This window comes from Lissotriton helveticus, chromosome 11 (assembly GCF_964261635.1).
Source record: "Lissotriton helveticus chromosome 11, aLisHel1.1, whole genome shotgun sequence".
Taxonomy (NCBI): Eukaryota; Metazoa; Chordata; class Amphibia; order Caudata; family Salamandridae; genus Lissotriton; species Lissotriton helveticus.
In genome coordinates this window covers 451,486,596-451,494,095 of record NC_136072.1, presented here as the reverse complement: position 1 = coordinate 451,494,095, position 7,500 = coordinate 451,486,596, and positions in this window count along the sequence as shown.

Genomic DNA, 7,500 nt, shown 5'->3' with positions numbered 1-7,500 from the left:
CTTGGCAGTGCGGCAGGCTGGGAGACAGGGCCCAGGGCCGGAGAAACCAACCCGGGGCCCGGCCGGGCCCCTGGACGCAGCCGGGGCTCCCAAGCCCGGAGGTGCATGGGACGCCTCCCCGGTCCCTCCGGACCCCGTCCCGGGCACCCTGCCACGCAGCAGGACCAAGGACAGAGACCGGGGTGGGGAGGCCGCCCTCCCCGGGCCCTCAGGGGCCCTAGCCACTGCTCCTGAACCCAGCCAAGCAAGGGGAGGCTCCCCGGGCACATCGGAACCCCTTCCCGGGCCCTTGGCAGTGCGGCACGCTGGGAGACAGGGCCCAGGGCCGGAGAAACCGACCCGGGGCCCGGCCGGGCCCCTGGACGCAGCCGGGGCTCCCAAGCCCGGAGGTGCATGGGACGCCTCCCCGGTCCCTCCGGACCCCGTCCCGGGCACCCTGCCACGCAGCAGGACCAAGGACAGAGCCCGGGGTGGGGAGGCCACCCTCCCCGGGCCCTCAGGGGCCCTAGCCACTGCTCCTGAACCCCGCCAAGCAAGGGGAGGCTCCCCGGGCACACCGGAACCCCTTCCCGGGCCCTTGGCAGTGCGGCAGGCTGGGTGACAGGGCCCAGGGCCGGAGAAACCGACCCGGGGCCCGGCCGGGCCCCTGGACGCAGCCGGGGCTCCCAAGCCCGGAGGTGCATGGGACGCCTCCCCGGTCCCTCCGGACCCCGTCCCGGGCACCCTGCCACGCAGCAGGACCAAGGACAGAGCCCGGGGTGGGGAGGCCGCCCTCCCCGGGCCCTCAGGGGCCCTAGCCACTGCTCCTGAACCCAGCCAAGCAAGGGGAGGCTCCCCGGGCACATCGGAACCCCTTCCCGGGCCCTTGGCAGTGCGGCAGGCTGGGAGACAGGGCCCAGGGCCGGAGAAACCGACCCGGGGCCCGGCCGGGCCCCTGGACGCAGCCGGGGCTCCCAAGCCCGGAGGTGCATGGGACGCCTCCCCGGTCCCTCCGGACCCCGTCCCGGGCACCCTGCCACGCAGCAGGACCAAGGACAGAGCCCGGGGTGGGGAGGCCGCCCTCCCCGGGCCCTCAGGGGCCCTAGCCACTGCTCCTGAACCCAGCCAAGCAAGGGGAGGCTCCCCGGGCACACCGGAACCCCTTTCCGGGCCCTTGGCAGTGCGGCAGGCTGGGAGACAGGGCCCAGGGCCGTGGCACCCGACCCGGGGCCCGGCCGGGCCCCTGGACCCAGCCTGGGCTCCCAAGCCCGGAGGCGCAGGGGAAGCCTCCCCGGGCCCTCCAGGACCCCGTCCCGGGCACCCTGCCACGCAGCAGGACCAAGGACAGCGCCCGGGATGGGGAGGCCGCCCTCCCCTGGACCTCAGGCCTTCCATGTCAGCCCGGCAATCTGGTCGCCCCATTGGAAAGCATTGCGCGCTACTATTGCAAACACATTATCTACCGGACTTGCTCTAGATGGCGCTCCAACATAAGGAATGTACCAACACCTTCCCTACTGGAATCGTGACGAGCAGGAGCCGTCATTAGCACTGAAGGGGCTAGTATATCAACACTTTCCCTCCTGTTGCGCAGGTTGGAGTTTGAAAAATAGATTGTATTATGCCTTTAGTTTGTGTGTCCTCTAGATCAAGTTGATCTACTGACTTGCGATGCCAAGGCATCTCGCTGTAAAGGAATGCGATGTCACAGCATGCATTTGTGCATTCGAATAGATGGCCGCCTATAACCCCTTCGCTGCGGCGGGTTTTCAAATGGGTTTGGGCATGGAGCTGCCCGGGACCCGTGGAGCCCGTCCTGGGCACTCTGACCTGCTGTTGGCCCGGGGGGGAGGACTGCCCGGGACCCGTGGAGCCCGTCCTGGGCACTCTGACAAGCTGTTGGCCCGGGGAAGGGAGCCCCAGACGACCGGGACCCGTGGAGCCCGTCCTGGGCACTCCTGTATGCCGTTGGCCCGGGGAAGGGAGCCCCGGACGTCCGGGTCCCGTGGAACTCGTCCTGGGCACTCTGACATGCCGCTGGCCCGGGGAAGGGTGCCCCGGACGCCCGGGGCCCGTAGCCCGTCCTGGGCACTCGGACAAGCCGTTGGCCCGGGGAAGGGAGCCCTGGACGCCCGGGACCCGTGGAGCCCGTCCTGGGCACTCTGGAATGCTTTGGCCCGGGGAAGGGAGCCCCGTGGAACTGGTCCTGGGCACTTTTACATGCCGTCGGCCTGGAGGTGGGTGCCCTGGACGCCCGGGGGAGGCCTGCCCGGGACCCGTGGAGCCCTTCCCGGGTACTTTGCCAATGCCGTTGGCCTCATAGAGATGGTTGCCCCGGACGCGTCCGGGGGAGGCCTGCGCGGGACCCATGGAGCCCGTCCTGGGCATTGAGCCATGCCGTTGGCCTGCAGATGGGAGCCCCGGACGCCCGGGGGAGGACTGCCCGGTACCCGTGGATCCCGTCCTGGGCTCTTTGACATGCCGTCGGCCTGGAGGTGGGTGCCCCGGACGCCCGGGGGAAGCTGCCCGGGACCCATGGATCCCGTCCTGGGCTCTTTGACATGCCGTCGGCCTGGAGGTGGGAGCCCGGGAGCGGGCTGCCCGGGACCCATGGAGCCCGTCCTGGACACTTTGACATGCCGTCGGCCTGGAGGAGGGTGCCCGGGACGCCCGTGGGAAGCCTGGTCGGGACCCGTGGAGCCCTTCCCGGGTACTTTGCCAATGCCGTTGGCCTCCTGGAGATGTGTGCCCCGAACGCCCGGGGGGAGGGCTGCCCGGGGCCCGTGGAGCCCGCCCTGGGCACTTTGACATGCCTTCGTCCTGGAGGTGGGAGCCCCGGACGCCCGGGGGAGGGCTGCCTGGGACCCATGGAGCCCTTCCCGGTTACTCTGCCATCCCGTTGGCCTCCTGGAGATGGGTGCCCCGGACGCCCGGGGGAGGTCTGTCCGGGGCCCATGGAGCCCGTCCTGGGCAGTGTGACATGCCGTCGGCCTGGAGGTGGGAGCCCCGGACGCCCGGGGGAGGGCTGCCCGGGACCCATGGAGCCCTTCCCGGTTACTCTGCCATCCCGTTGGCCTCCTGGAGATGGGTGCCCCGGACGCCCGGGGGAGGTCTGTCCGGGGCCCATGGAGCCCGTCCTGGGCAGTGTGACATGCCGTTGGCCTGGAGGTGGGAGCCCCGGACGCCCGGGGGAAGGCTGCCCGGGACCCGTGGAGCCCTTCCCGGTTACTCTGCCATCCCGTTGGCCTCCTGGAGATGGGTGCCCCGGACGCCCGGGGGAGGTCTGTCCGGGGCCCATGGAGCCCGTCCTGGGCAGTGTGACATGCCGTCGGCCTGGAGGTGGGAGCCCCATACGCCCGGGGGAAGGCTGCCCGGGACCCGTGGAGCCCTTCCCGGTTACTCTGCCATCCCGTTGGCCTCCTGGAGATGGGTGCCCCGGAAAGCCCGGGGGAGGTCTGTCCGGGGCCCATGGAGCCCGTCCTGGGCAGTGTGACATGCCGTCGGCCTGGAGGTGGGAGCCCCGGACGCCCGGGGGAAGGCTGCCCGGGACCCGTGGAGCCCTTCCCGGGTACTCTGCCATCCCGTTGGCCTCCTGGAGATGGGTGCCCCGGACGCCCGGGGGAGGTCTGTCCGGGGCCCATGGAGCCCGTCCTGGGCAGTGTGACATGCCGTCGGCCTGGAGGTGGGAGCCCCGGACGCCCGGGGGAGGGCTGCCCGGGACCCATGGAGCCCTTCCCGGTTACTCTGCCATCCCGTTGGCCTCCTGGAGATGGGTGCCCCGGACGCCCGGGGGAGGTCTGTCCGGGGCCCATGGAGCCCGTCCTGGGCAGTGTGACATGCCGTCGGCCTGGAGGTGGGAGCCCCGGACGCCCGGGGGAAGGCTGCCCGGGACCCGTGGAGCCCTTCCCGGTTACTCTGCCATCCCGTTGGCCTCCTGGAGATGGGTGCCCCGGAAAGCCCGGGGGAGGTCTGTCCGGGGCCCATGGAGCCCGTCCTGGGCAGTGTGACATGCCGTCGGCCTGGAGGTGGGAGCCCCATACGCCCGGGGGAAGGCTGCCCGGGACCCGTGGAGCCCTTCCCGGTTACTCTGCCATCCCGTTGGCCTCCTGGAGATGGGTGCCCCGGAAAGCCCGGGGGAGGTCTGTCCGGGGCCCATGGAGCCCGTCCTGGGCAGTGTGACATGCCGTCGGCCTGGAGGTGGGAGCCCCGGACGCCCGGGGGAAGGCTGCCCGGGACCCGTGGAGCCCTTCCCGGGTACTTTGCCATCCCGTTGGCCTCCTGGAGATGGGTGCCCCGGACGCCCGGGGGGAGGTCTGTCCGGGGCCCATGGAGCCCGTCCTGGGCAGTGTGACATGCCGTCGGCCTGGAGGTGGGAGCCCCGGACGCCCGGGGGAAGGCTGCCCGGGACCCGTGGAGCCCTTCCCGGGTACTTTGCCATCCCATTGGCCTCCTGGAGATGGGTGCCCCGGACGCCCAGGGGCGGTCTGTCCGGGACACGTGGAGCCCGTCCTGGGCATTGAGCCATGCCGTTGGCCCGGAGAATGGAGCCCCCAGACGCCCGGGGGAGGTGTTGCCCAGGCATATCTCATCTGGTCCCCCCGGGCAGAGAACCACCAGCCCTGGAGAGGTGTCCGGGCGTACCCTGCCCCTAGTAATCCGGAGGGAAATTACCCCCCTTTCTTGCAATCCGTGCACGCGAGGTGACAGAGGGGACCCAAGGCGAACCCGACCTCATGGAGCCCTAGCTGGGATCCGGGAGGCGAATGGCACCTCATCGGGACTTCCAGGGAAGCCCAGCCATCTGGTCGCCCCATTGGAAAGCATCGCGGGCGACCAGATGGCCGGGATCGAAAGGACTCCCAGCTCCCCATCCATCCCAAGCCTTCGCGGTAGGTTTCCTGACTTCCTGCCCACGCAAGGCAGGGCTCTTGGACCCCGGCTGGGCCTCAGGCGCAGGTTGGACCACCGGAGCTCTAGGGCCCGGACGACCTGGGGGGAGGAATGCCCGGGACCCGTGGAGCCCGTCCTGGGTACTTTGACATGCCGTCGGCCTGGAGGTGGGTGCCCCGGACGCCCGGGGGAAGCTGCCCGGGACCCATGGAGCCCGTCCTGGGTACTTTGACATTCCGTCGGCCTGGAGGTGGGAGCCCCGGATGCCCGGGGAGAGGTCTGCCCGGGACCCATGGAGCCCGTCCTGGGTACTTTGCCTATGCCGTTGGCCTCATGGAGACGGGTGTCCCAGACGCCCGGGGGAGGACTGTCCCAGACTCATGGAGCCCGTCCTGGGCACTTTGACATGCCGTCTGCCTGGAGGTGGGAGCCCCGGACGCCCGGGGGAGGGCTGCCCGGGACCCATGGAGCCCGAACCGGGCACGCTGCCATGCCGTCAGCCTGGATGGAGCCCCGGACGTCCGGGGTACGAGTGACCGGGACGCATGGAGCCCGTCCTGGGCACTTTTCCGTGCCTTCGGCCTGGAGCCCCCAGACACCCAGGGGAGGGCCACCGTGAAAACCATGGAGCCCGACCCGGGCACTCTGCCATACCGTCAGCCTAGATGGAGCCCCGGACGCCCAGGGGACGAATGCCCGGGACGCATGGAGCCCGTCCTGGGCACTTTTCCATGCATTCGGCCTGGAGCCCCCAGACACCCAGGGGAGGACATCCCTGGAAACCATGGATCACGACCCGGGCACTCTGCCATGCCGTCAGCCTGGATGGAGCCCCGGACGCGCGGGGGATGAATGCCCGGGACGCATGGAGCCTGTCCTGGGCACTTTTCCATGCCGTCAGCCTGGATGGAGCCCCGGACGCCCGGGTGACGACTGCCCAGGAGCCATGGAGCCCGTCCTGGGCAATTTGACATGCGGTTGGCCTGGAGGAAGGAAGCCCCGGGTGGCCTAGGGAGGTGTTGCCCAGGCATAGCCCATCTGGTCCCCATGGCAGAGAACCGCCAGCCTCGGAGGGGTGTCCGGGCGTACCCTTCTCCCTAGCAATCCGGAGGAAAATTACCCCCTTTTCTTGTAATCTGTGCACGCGAGGTGACAGAGGGGACCCAAGGCGCGAATGTACCCGACCTCCTGGAGCCCTCGCTGGGATCCGGGCGGCGAATGGCACCTCATCGGGACTTCCAGGGAAGTTCGGCCATCTGGTCGCCCTTATAGGAAAGCGTTGCGGGCGACCAGATGCCCGAGGGGATCCGGGCGACCAGATGGCCGAGGGAATCTGGGCGATCAGATGGCTGGACACGGAAGTGAAGCCGCCTGGACTCTCCCGACCCTGTCCCTGTCCCCGTCCCCGTCCCGGGACGAATGCCCGGGACGCATGGAGCCCGTCCTGGGCACTTTTCCATGCCTTCGGCCTGGAGCCCCCAGACACCCAGGGGAGGACCACCGTGAAAACCATGGAGCCCGACCCGGGCACTCTGCTATACCGTCAGCCTGGATTGAGCCCCGGACGCCCGGGGGACGAATGCCCGGGACGCATGGAGCCCGTCCTGGGCACTTTTCCATGCCTTCGGCCTGGAGCCCCCAGACACCCAGGGGAGGACCACCGTGAAAACCATGGAGCCCGACCCGGGCACTCTGCCATACCGTCAGCTTGGATGGAGCCCCGGACGCCCGGGGGACGAATGCCCGGGACGCATGGAGCCCGTCCTGGGCACTTTTCCATGCCGCCGGGGTGGATGGAGCCCCGGGCGCCCAGGGGACGACTGCCCAAGAGCCATGGAGCCCGTCCTGGGCAATTTGACATGCCGTCGGCCTGGCGGAAGGAAGCCACGGGTGGCCTAGGGAGGTGTTACCCAGGCATAGCCTATCTGGTCCCCATGGCAGAGAACCACCAGCCTTGGAGGGGCGTCCGGGCGTACCCTGTCCCTAGTAATCCGGAGGGAAAATACCCTCCTTTCTTGTAAACTCTGCACGCGAGGTGACAGAGGGGACCCAAAGCGTGAAAGTACCCGACCTCCTGGAGCCCTCGCTGGGATCTGGGAGGCAAATGGCACCTCATCGGGACTTCCAGGGAAGTTCGGCCATCTGGTCGTCGCATTTGTGGAGCCCTGGGAGAGAACTGGGGCTCGGCAGGGCCAGGGTGCCAGCAGGTCCCAGTCTGCCAGGTCACCAGGTCTGGGGATATGCTGCCCATGCGCTGCCGGGGCCCGGGCATGACCTCCGGTGGGCCCTCAGGTGCGTCAGTCCGGCACGGGGAGGCTCTGAACCTGCTTGGCTGGGGCCAGGGCTCCACAAATCCACTCGCCCGCTCGACCGGGGCCTAAACGGCATCCGGCTCATGGCGGGCTTGGGGCTTAGCTTCCAAACCCTACCCCCAGGCCAGGGAGAGCCTCTGCAGGCCCCGATGGTCCCCAGCGCCCGGAACCTCGGCTGGCTTGCAGGACGGGGGCTCCAGCACCCCGGGACCTGCCGGACAGAGTTCAAGCCCCAGGCACGGTCCCATGTTCCGAACCCTAGCCAGGCCGGGGAATGCCTCCCCAGGCCCAGAGGGATCCTAGCGCCCAGACCCTCGAC